This window comes from Lissotriton vulgaris, chromosome 3_1 (assembly GCF_964263255.1).
Source record: "Lissotriton vulgaris chromosome 3_1, aLisVul1.2, whole genome shotgun sequence".
NCBI classification, from domain to species: Eukaryota; Metazoa; Chordata; class Amphibia; order Caudata; family Salamandridae; genus Lissotriton; species Lissotriton vulgaris.
In genome coordinates, this window is record NC_141689.1 from 231,218,512 (window position 1) to 231,230,773 (window position 12,262).

The window sequence follows — 12,262 nt, forward strand, 5'->3', positions numbered from 1 at the left end:
GTTTCTAAGCGCTGTCAGTCTTGGCAGGTGATGGAACCGGGACAGCATACCACAAAAAGATAAGCCCAAGATCACACAGTTTTGGGGTCAGGGGAAGCCAAGATTAGAGGTTTACGGGTTCGCAGTCGACAATTTAAAACCTAGGTCAGTCGTATAAGGCACATGAGTAGGCAAACTAACTAGAACTGGCAATAATATAGCACGCCCTGGCTTGTGAGGGCACCCAGGGTTGCATCCTACAGAGCTAAGCAGTTCAAGTGCCCTTTAGTTCTGAGCTGCTTCGACCACAAGGATGGCAGACTGGGTTAATTGCCAACCACCCAAACCTCCCAACACTCTTCAGCTACCGCACCTCCTCCTCCCATGCCACCCCAAATGTTAATGCCACAATATGAAGGTTGCAAATCTGGGCCTTGGCAACAGAGCGTGCTGAAGATTCCTTCAAAGGTTGGTAGCAGTGGGCAGACCTCTTTTCCATCACAAAATGTACACCTCCCCCACATAACTCCCAGTCATCTATCACCATCTAATAAAATGTCATAAGAGGCTAATGTGCAAACTCACAATCCCTGTAGGTTTTTCACACAAATTCGTGTAGTGAACAGGTTTTAACCAAATGGAGAGGTTTCCTCAACCCTGTGATATTTTGTAAAGTAGAAAATATGGCCATTGACGGCCTTAGATAGCATATTTGCAAATGAATTGCCTAAACAGGTCTCATCCTTACAATTCTGAAAAGGCACCTTTTGGATTATTCCAATACGCGTGTTATGGTCCCAGAAGAGACTGTGATGTATTTTCCCATCCATCAGAAATCTGATCAAATGGAGGCAAACTATGCAATTTCTCTAATACAAAAGTTGACTAGGTCAGTTCCTCGAGTTTGACAGCAGTAGTGTAGTGTAAGCTTTACTTGACCCACAGTTACCGCATGCACAGCAATAAAGAAAGTGTCCTTTACGCACACAACCGTAGACAGATGCAGTACCAGTCAAGCTTCCCTTGCACTGAAAGCAGCAGTGCCTCATGCTAAGTGCAGATCTGACAGAGACCTAGCAAGCTTCATTTGCTTATATAGGAAGCTTTGCAGAGGGAATAGCAGCGCATGATTAACTAGTCTTAAACAGAAAAGTAGGGCAGGGTTAGGTTTACGTAGGCTGCAGCACCACATAGTCTTGGAAGGAGATTTACTTTCAATAGCAAATTGTCTTTTGTACTGGAAGGGTGCCTTTGCCTTGGTGCAAGTTGAGCCGCGTTGGATGTCTTTGCCTCAAAGGGGAGTTGGGGGGAAGGGAGGGGGTGGGGGGTGTAGCAGCACAATCATTCTTGTTTTTGACTGAATCGAAAATTGTGAAATCGAGTTTTGCATCAAAAAGCAACACTTTCTTGGAGCAGGTGCAAAGTTGAAGAAATGTCCTTATTTCTCCAAATCATTTACCCATTCCATGTGTGATGCACTGTACAGAACCCATGTGTGCTATGTTATAAAATAATCTAGACTTTGGAACTGGTACTTTCAGTACAAAAGCTGTGCTAGACCTCCTGAAACACATGGTGCAAAGGTGGTTTGTGGAGCTAGGCAGCCTGTTTCTGCAAGTGCAGGGAAAGAGCTCAGCATCAGGCTATTTTTAGTAAACGTGATTCTGTGCCCCCCACCCCACTAAGGATGCCTGGCCTCCACCTTGGGGGTGCCCAGGAGTGGACGCCTCACAGGGAAAGCCAGGATGGGTTCCACAGCGGTATTCGTACAAGCGCCTTGAGACCCTTGCGGGTGAGTAGTGCGCTATACAAGCATCAATTTTACATTTACTGAACAAATGCTCTACAGCAGCGGTCTTCAAACTGGTGCGCAGCCCCCCCCTCAACCCCTTCCCCCCTCCCCCCCCAAGGGGGGCCTCGGGTGATCCTAGAGGTGGCTCCAGACTCTGGCCAAAAGAAGTATTATGCTCTGAAATAGCCCATCACTAACCTCTTTTGTCATTTATATCCTAGCTGGGAGTTTGTGTTAAAAGGGAAGGCACTCCAAATATTCTTAAAATCCCCCAGCCACACACTGTGGATACTTTTAATGGATACAAGTTAATAAAATAAATGTGAAAAATGATGAGGTGGGCCTGATTTTTATTTTCCTAATGGTGGGTATGGGAGCGCCATTAAAATTTTGAAGACCACTGCAGTACAGGAAGCTTCAAAGTATGCTACGCTCACTTGTCGGTTGCAATCCAGTCAGCTGCTGTGCAACCCTCCTCAAACATACAAGCAGCAGCAGTGAAAACAAGCATTTACAATGCAATGGTTTTGCCTTTGTTAAAGTTAGAGCTATTGGCATTGCTCTTGACATTATTTTTATTTGGTTTTTTTTAACATAAATAAATGGCATTGTCATTTACAATAGCAAATTCAACCACTCATCTAACCCATCTGAACACCCAGCCACTGATCCACCCGCTCATCTATCTACGCATGCACTTGCCAATCTCTTCATTCACCCACCCAGCTGCCCACTTGTCCATTCTGGTACCCACTCATCTATCAAAGCAGGCGCCCGCCGACCTCATCATACATCCGCTCCCTCGTCCCTCCCTCCAGCTGCCCACCTACTCATCCATCCACTCATCCTTCCACCTATTCATCCATCCGCTCACACATCCATCCGCCCACTCATCAATCTGCTCATCCTTCCACCCGCTCATCCATCCTCTCACTCATCCATATGCTCATCCTTCCACCCACCCATCCGCCCGCTCATCGTTCCACCTACTCATCCATCCACTCATCCTTCCACCTACTCATCCATCCATCCACCCACTCATCCATCCGCTCATCCTTCCACCTACTCATCCATCCGCTCACTCATCCATCCGCCCACTCATCCATCCGCCCACTCATCCATCCGCCCACTCATCCATCCACCCACTCATCCATCCACCCACTCATCCATCCGCTCATCCTTCCACCTACTAATCCATCCACTCATCCTTCCACCACCTCATCCATCCACCCACTTATACATCCACTCAGTTCAGTTTATAACTTTATTCGAATGTTTAAAAAACATCATAAAAGTATACAATTTAAAACATTACATATACATTGTACACAAAATGCAGAAACAAAGATAACCTTGTCACATGTTGTGGGGGTTGCTGCGCATAAAATTACGGGAAAACCATGCTAAGTCTAGCTCTGATAGATTTCAAAATAAAAGTGGCAGTATAAAAACATATATCTGGGCTTGAAAGTGAAAAAAGAAGCCTCAAAGCGCTATCAGTGGTATACATGGAATATTTAAGGAACATAGGCTTGAGGAAACAGGTGCGTTGCGCTTTATACAAAGGACAGAGTAATAAAAAGTGCATTGTGCTTTGTTTGGAAGAACCGTCACATGGACATGGGGTAACTGGGTGAGATTTCATAATCGGGAAAGCAACCAAGTTATCTACTATACCTAATCTTAGCCTTGAAAGAACAAACTGGTGGGACTGTCTGTGGATAACATTAAGGTATATAGGAATACCCCGGCTATCATCATTCAAGGACAGGACAGGTGGAGAATATGAGTAGAATATTCTCTAGTAGCATAACATCGCACATCCGATTTTTTAGTTCCTGTTTGTCTAAAGTGTTCAGACTGGTAGGGTCATTTCCTAGGTTCATGTCAAACAGTCGAAACTACATATTTTAACCATGGAATACTTAAAGCTTTATCCAAGAGTAAGCAGTCTTTGATGATATCTTTAGTGAATGCTGTTTCAGTCTTGGTAAAAATGGATTTCCATACCAACAGTGGCCTCAATCCGGTGAGGTCGGACAGGTAATCCAGATCTAGTTCCGAATGAGTTAAAACAGTGGATGCCGAGGGAGGGAGACAAAGCAGCCGTTTAATGAACTTGTTTTCTTCAATTTGCAGGGCCTTGGCGTTGCAATGTCCCCATACCCCCGAGCCATACAATGCTATCGAGGTACATCTGTGCTTGTATATGGTCAGCATATCAACAATACGGCGGCTTCCTACTTTGGAAGCAAAGCGGAAGACGCCTAAGGATGCTTTCCCCATTCTGGCTTTGACATTTGTTTCCTCAGGGGCCCATGATCCTCTGTCGTTAAATGTAACTCCCAAATAGCAGAAATTAGTGACAGTTGCAATATGGTTTTCATTAAAAGAAAAAGGTTTAAAAAGTTTCAGCTTTTTCCCACACACCATGACAAACGTTTTAGAGTTGTTAATTTTGAGTTTCCTTTTCAATATAAAATCATAGAACCCATCCATCAATTTTTGTAGGCCTATAGGGGTCCTTGATAGAAGAACTGTATCATCGGCATAAAGCAATACGGGTATAGGGGTGCCTCCTACTTGGGGGGCATCAGCATGGATTTGCTTTAATTCTTGTTCCACCGAGTTAATGAAGAGTGAGAAAAGCAACGGGGCTAATACACAGCCCTGTCGAATGCCAGATCTTACTCTAATCTTCCGTGTGCACTCACCCTCAGGACCATAACGAATTTGGGCGGATAAGTTAGAATAAAGTGTGGCTAAGAAATAGATGATATCGGGGGGGGCTCCCATACCCAGCAGAGTTGTCCATAACAGGGCATGGTCGACCCAATCAAATGCGCTTGAAAGATCTGCAAAGCACAGAAATAGTGATCCGGGCTTGGCCTTGGTATACTTCCCTATTAAAAGGTTCAAGTTAATACATTGTTCGATCGTACCAAGGCCCTTTCTAAAGCCATATTGGGATGGGGCAAGAATGTTATTATCTAAGGCCCAATCTTCCAGGCGTGCTAACAGGACCCTACTCAAGATTTTTAGTGAGGAATCCAGCAGGGAGATAGGGCGGTAGTTCTTAGCCTCTCCTCTATCCCCCTTTTTGTAGATTGGGATAATGATGGATTCACCCCAGGTAGAAGGGGTCCTGTTAACCATAGCAGCATTAAAGGCTATGGTCAGTAGTGGGCTCCAGAGCGCTGGATCATATTTGTATAGGTCGATTGGTACCCCGTCTGGGCCTGGGGCTTTCCCCCCTTTACTATTCCTTATTGCCAAATCCACCTCATGGGTCATGATTCTCGGGGATTCAACTGGGGTAGTGCTAGTGGTGTTAAAATTTGCAAAGGACCCTCCTGTTGGATCGAAGATCCCTGAGAAGTGGGCCACCCAACCATCTTCATTAACTTGGGCAGTGAGAACAGGGAATTCCTCTTTTTGCAGGAATGGGCTATTGATGGTACTCCAAAATAGTTTACTGTCCCGGAGGGCTGCAGCTTTGCTCAGATCTTCCCAGGCTATTTCTCTAAGTTCTTGTTTCCTGATTTTGAGCTCATTTTTGTAATTAGCCCTCAGGGATTTAACCGCTTCCCTGTCTCTCGGGGTAGTTGAGAGGGCAAGTTTAAGGGATTTTAGTGCCCTTGTACATGCTTGGTTGAACCAACCCTGTGTGGCCTGTCTGGTTTTAGCCTTCTTTGAGGTGAGAGTTTGCTTAATTGTGATACCCAGCTTCTCAAAGTTATTTACTGATTGTTCTGGGGGCACTTCCGTATCAAGGCAACTAAGTATCGTGTTTAGGCCAGCTTTCACCACCCTACGATGTAGATTCTCTGCTTTTTCCCCACTCCACTTTATGCGAGTCCCATTTGGTCTACATGGGGTAATGTCATCGACAACCCTACCGGAGAATACATCCCTATGGAGCTCACAATATAGGACCATGGTAAGTGCATTGTGGTCACTCAGGTCGTGATCTAAGATCAGGGGGACCGAACAATGGGGAGCTACCCGACTGGAAATGATCAGAAAATCAATAATAGAAGTGGTGTTTCTCCCCGTGAAGGTGGGCGCCAGATTACCCTCATTATCAGGGGCATGTTGGTGGATTGATATATCGGTTTTTAACATCAGATTGTTAAGGGAAGTGCCATATGGAGAGTGTAAAAAGTGGAGTAAATTTTCCCCATTTTCCCCATCATAACCACAAGTAGTTGAGTAAGAGAGAGGGCAAGTTCTGATATTAAAATCTCCGCCCCAAACAATATCATAAGATACAGTTGTATTGCAGAGAATAGAATCCAGAGCCGATTCGAGTTCATCTACTACAGTGGTGCTGTAGGGGTCAAAGGTGTTATTATAATGGTTAATCAACAATAGATTTCTCTCCCTACCTACCGATATTTCCAAAATTTGCGAATGGGACCCCACAGTATGGCTCTTCCTTACACGTAAAGGGAGGTGTACAGAAAGTAAAATCAACAATCCCCCTTTGGCCCTCCCCATTGCAGATTCCACCGCATTACAGTTATAAGAAACAAAACCATCTAAAGCAATATCTTCCACTGACCACGTTTCCTGCAGACATAAAATATCAAAATCCACAATGTGTTCCCTCCAACCTAGTGCTGAAACCTTTTGCCGCCACCCAGCAATATTCCAGCTCATCAATGAATAGCCCTTAACCCTTTGGTCCATTACTGTATTAATGTGGTTAGTTGAGACAGAGGGTGTAGTACGGGTCGTATCTAGGTGGGCCAGATCCGGTACAGTGGGGGTAGCTGGGGCAGGGGTAATGGGAGTAATTTCGGAACATTGTATGGTAGGGGTCGTAACGGGTGAAATCTGAACCGGATTAGTGGGGATAACTTCAGTAGGGGTGAATAAAAGGACCATGGATGGGACATCAGGTTTAGCCGGAATGTTGGTCGGCTTCAGAGAGCGAGAGACGGGGTGTAGTCAGTCTACTCCCTCTAGGCCATCTAAGCAAGCAAAGCGGTTATAATCTATAAAGGGGTGGAATTGGGGTGCGTATTGAGGTTGTCTTGGTGGTCTAGCATCATATGCTCGTTGTCTGCCCCTCCGTTCCACAACGGACCAATCCCCTCTTCTTTGTTGGTAGCGAATGTTGGTTGGTGGGAAGAAATAGGAAACAGGGAGGGTCTGGATCGTGGAGTCAAAAGATCTGTTGAAACCTGCACATATATGGGATACTGTGCGGGGGTCTCTAAAACTAACGGTTAGGCAGTCCCCATTGATGTTTTTAGGGGTCTTGCCTATCCATGGAACCCTCCTTACCATAATAATTTCATTGTGCAGGTGGCTCGGGAGCGGTCTATTCCAGTTGAGCCATTTTATAACTTTGTTCTTCAAGGAACTAAAGGTTTCTGATTCCCCTGTTTCTAGTGGTGGTACTCCGGCTAAGATGACAGTAAACCGGTTTGCCTCCGGTGGTAAATCGGGCCGTCTAGGTCTAGGGGTATTGAGTGCCTCACTTGGTCTTCCCTGGGCCGTATGATCTGTTGGGTTAATTTGGCTTGGTTGTTGACTCGCCACATTGTTAGTTGTTGAATTATTGGGCTGGGATTGGATAAGGGGTGGTATGCAGGTATTAGGTAGGGGAATATTAGGTTGGTTCAAAACATCCACTCATCCTTCCACCTACTCATCCATCCACTCATCCTTCCACCTACTCATCCATCCGCTCACACATCCATCCGCCCACTCATCAATCTGCTCATCATTCCACCCGCTCATCCATCCTCTCACTCATCCATCCTCTCACTCATCCATCCGCTCATCCTTCCACCCACGCATCCATCCGCTCATCCTTCCACCTACTCATCCATCCGCTCATCCTTCCACCTACTCATCCATCCACCTGCTCATCCTTCCACCCACTCATCCATCCACCCACTCATCCTTCCACCCACTCATCCTTCCACCCACTCAGCCTTCCACCCACTCATCCTTCCATCCGTTCATCCATCCATCCGTTCATCCTTCCACCTACTCATCCTTCCACCTACTCATCCTTCCACCCACTCATCCATCCGTTCATCCTTCCACCCACTTATTCATCCGCTCATCCTCCCACCCACTTATTCATCCGCTCATCCTCCCACCCACTCACCCATCCGCTCATTCTTCCCGCCACCCAATACAATTGACTATCACAAGTTCTAGGTGTACAAAGCAGATCACATTCTTTGTTTTTCCTCTTTTTACTCAAAACCGCTCATCGTTTTTGCTGCCGGTCTTCCATAGTCTACGACCCTTGTGTCTTATGAATGGCCGGAGCCCCATTGAATAGGCTTCAGTGGCGTAGTTCCCACCAAAGTGTATAAAGAACATATGTTCTGACTCTAGAGCCATAATTACAGCATGATAATCAAGATTGTGCATAAAATCTAAGCCAGCAAAGTCTGTTTGGAGACTTCTTTCCGAGTTTCACAGTATTATGTATGATGTAGTGCTCAGTTACCTGAGGAAGAAACAGTCCACCTCTGCCCTCTGTACAGCGCACGGCTCAGTAGCGAAACCTCCCCATTCTGTCCGGGAACCGATGGGGTGGCTGGGGTAATTTGCCGACGATCACACTTCGCCGAGTGGCCGGCCGGGACTGAACGAACGGCTATCTCAATTATGCAAGTTCGGCTACTGCCGACGCACACCTCCGCCTCCTCCAATATATACCTGAGTTTATGCAGATTGGACCGCACTTTGCCCTCCGAGCTCTGCAGAAGGGACTGACGTTTGCTCGCAACCATCTGTGTTAATGTCCAAAACACCTGACTGGGAGAGTCGATTTAATAGAAGGGATGCACGTTGTAGTTGGTATCTTTTTAAATAATAAAATATTATAATAGTGTAATTGTGTCATTCCCTCTGACCGCACCGGCAGGGCTGAGCTACCCACCCGAAATTTGTTTGGGGGGGTCTGTTTTTTTTCGGGATGTAGCGATATTTCATCAAAAGCTAATTGTTGGCACATCTCGCCGACTCAAAGACACGTAAATGTTTTGACCTGGGTAGTAAACAGGTCGAAGTTTGTCAGTTGAAATTGGAAAATGCATAAAGAGATGGCAGCATAAAAAGTTAGAAGTCCGTGAAGTGTCTGTAAGTGAGCAAAAAGAGTTGTAAAAATGGGCTATTTCTTGTGTTCTTCCTGAAACATTTCGGAGCAGGTTTGTTTGACATGGGATTTAAGCAGAGTTATATGGCTAGGTGATGGCTAACTTCCTAAATCTAGCCCATGCACTCTCTGTCACACTTAAACAAACACCACTCTCTCTACCCACACCGGGAACGTCACCTTTTGAGTACAGTTTTAGGATAATGTTTGCTTCCTGACACACATACACACACCGTGTCTTGTCACTGCCGACAAATCTGAACCATGACAATCCACAATGTAGCGTTTCTGTACGCTAAGAGTGCGTGCAGTTTCACAAGGCACAATGATAGATTAAGTAAAAAAATACACATTCATTAAGAAAACGGGGATGCTTTACCTGAGGAAGAAACAGTCCACCTCTGCCCTCTGTACAGCGCACGGCTCAGTAGCGAAACCTCCCCATTCTGTCCGGGAACAGATGGGGTGGCTGGGGTAATTTGCCGACGATCACACTTCGCCGAGTGGCCAGCCGGGACTGAACGAACGGCTATCTCAATTATGCAAGTTCGGCTACTGCCGACGCACACCTCCGCCTCCTCCAATATATACCTGAGTTTATGCAGATTGGACCGCACTTTGCCCTCCGAGCTCTGCAGAAGGGACTGACATTTGCTCGCAACCATCTGTGTTAATGTCCAAAACACCTGACTAGGAGAGTCGATTTAATAGAAGGGATGCACGTTGTAGTTGGTATCTTTTTACATATAATAATAATTAAAAGAAGAAGAAGACTATTAGAGAGAGAACACAGTTTTGAAATAATGGACAGGCCAACTCCCCTCGCCCCCTTACACCCCCGGGACAGACAATGAACGGCCGCACCACCAAACGGAAAGAAAAGATGCATCTGCGAGCCTTACAACAAAGGAGGCGAAACCAGAACACACCCGCCCCCGCTCATGAAACTGGTGATAGTGCAAGCTTTCCCCACATTTTTTATTGAACTGTAAGATTACCTCCAAAACATCAAACTCCAATTAATAACGACTCCTACTTCAGCAAAACAACAACAGGGCAGACGTCCACATCTCCAAATAGGCCCTTCCGTAACAAACATGGAACTTTACAAACTGCCTGGTCATCCTACGTCGATCATGAATTTGCACTTAACAATGGGCGGTGGTAAACAAGCCTCATATCAATACGTAAAAAGACGCAAATTAGTGACTAAAAGGAGTCAATTTGGGTCCACACTGGAACTATCGTTCTATCTGTGAGGGTGAACCATTCGGGCCGTGACGGAATCCACTGCCTCCAACTCCCCAGTGGTGGGCGTCACCGGGCTCACAAGGAACAGGGCTCCACTGGGAACAGAAGTGCTTTTGGGTCTGATGGGGGCAGCGAGTGGGGCGGAGTAATTAAATGTGACAGGGCAATTGGATGCAGTACACGATTGTGTCCGATTGCAGTTAAAGGGCCTTTCTCTGGGCAGGTTGTGTTGGGATGAAACTGGGAGGCTTTTGCTAGGGTGAGGAGTGAGCTATGGGTGTGGAAGGAAGTCGCACGATTGATGGAGCAGCATATTAGCACTCTCTCCCTGGGCTCCAACTGGTGCTTACAGTGTTAATAAAGCGAGGAACCGAGCCACTGCTGTGCGGTACTTCTCATTTTTAAAGCGGGGGTGAGCGAGTACCTTTTTTTCTAAGAAAGTTCGCATGAAGAGTGTTTCTGATGCTCGCCCCGTATTCAGGCCTCGCACCATCCGCTTCTTCGGGGACGGTAAGGTCTTCAGCGGGAGGGGGGCGGGAACGGCCACACACTGACAGCGGAGGGGGGGGGGGGGAGAGGGAACAGACACACACGGACATAAGGCAAAAAGCACTCACGCAAGCAGGAAGGCGGGTGCCGGCTCAAGGCCGGACCAGATTCGGGGGCGTTCCCGGCTTTTGGCTGACGTCGCGTGACGTAGCCAAAAGCCAAAAAATCTCGGGAACGCCCCCGAATCTGGTCCGGCATTGACGGACAGGCCCGTCTTCCAATGGCTAGCCTCCATTTATGAGGCTAGCCAATGAAAGACGGAGGCCGTTCCTGTCTCCCTTATACATCTCAAGAGGTTTTCGCTTGCTCGAAAAAGATGCGCAGAGTGCATCTTTTCGCCAGGCAAAACCTAAAAAGGGAGTAGTAATGCATGCTTCTGCCTACTGATCCTGCTGGGGCACGAGGACCGCAAGATGACAATGTACAAAGACAAAGTGTAGCATGGGAAGAGCAAGCAGTTGATACAGCAAATAAAATATTATTTGCAAGGGGAAGTAACTAGCTTTCAGCAAAATATAATCAAAGTAGCATAGTGGCAAAAGTGTTTTTTGTGTGTGTTTTCTTACAGTCCTTATTTGCTATTGTTTTTTTTTTTTTGAGTCCGCAGTCAACTGCCTGCTGGCCTCAAACATTGGGTCAAACCTTGGGTCTATGGTTGCATCAACAGCACCTAATTTTAGCTGGTGGTTGCAGGAATATCCACCAGCACAGCCTTTTCTTGATCATACTTTTGATCAAGAGCAGCAGAAAACTAAACACAATATTGGGAAGGAGAAGGAATTACAAATTGAAAAGCAATGATAAAGCTGAAAGCAGGGATGAAAAATAATCTGCAAGAATTAAATAAAGAGGCAGGGAGTGCATGGTGGTGGGAGAAAGAGGTATTGAGTGGATCGAAGTCTCAGCCTTGGCATTCAGCAAACCGGGCATTTATGAACGGCTGTGGCCTTTTGAGAACCCCATCGTTCACTGGCATATATTGGCAAATTAAGCACAGCACTATCAGCCAAACAAGAAGCCCCAGAATGAAACGTACTACTTACTGGTGAAAAAAACAACAACAAAAAACATGACGGACTGATTGGGAAACACATGACAGAGCAGAGTCTCATTTCCGCTCATTCAGACTGAAAATGATTAGTGTAGCACATTGTAAGACCAAACGGTCACGTTTCATCTTTCGCTTGCCTTGCACCTAAACTCCATCTTTGGAGGCCTCGTTCTTTTCTGGTGAATTAATGCAACCATGAGTTCTTAAAAATAAAAAATGGATAGCCCACCCAATTCTACTTGTAATCCCTTTCCCTCACTCCTTTCGGAGTCGTTAGTTATTTGTGCATCAGTGAGACCGATGTTGATAAACTTTGCAGTGTGCGGAACGTTACAATTTATAAATCAATCTGCGTTCGTTGCCCTCACTCGGTGACAGCTAAATAAGATGGTTGAGCACTCCCTCACCACCACATGTAAACATATTTAGACAGGAGAACTCAAAATAGTGACGATTCAGGGTCCATCTCCGTAATTTACAAGCGGGAAAACAAACACTGACCATAACAACG

At 46.1% G+C, this 12,262-nt stretch overlaps 1 protein-coding gene across 1 annotated transcript in view; it reads left to right on the forward strand.

Annotated features, from left to right (window-relative positions):
- Positions 1 to 12,262, forward strand: part of LOC147726235 (urea transporter 2-like) — a 181,137-nt gene that overhangs the window by 137,489 nt on the left and 31,386 nt on the right. The window lies entirely within an intron of this gene.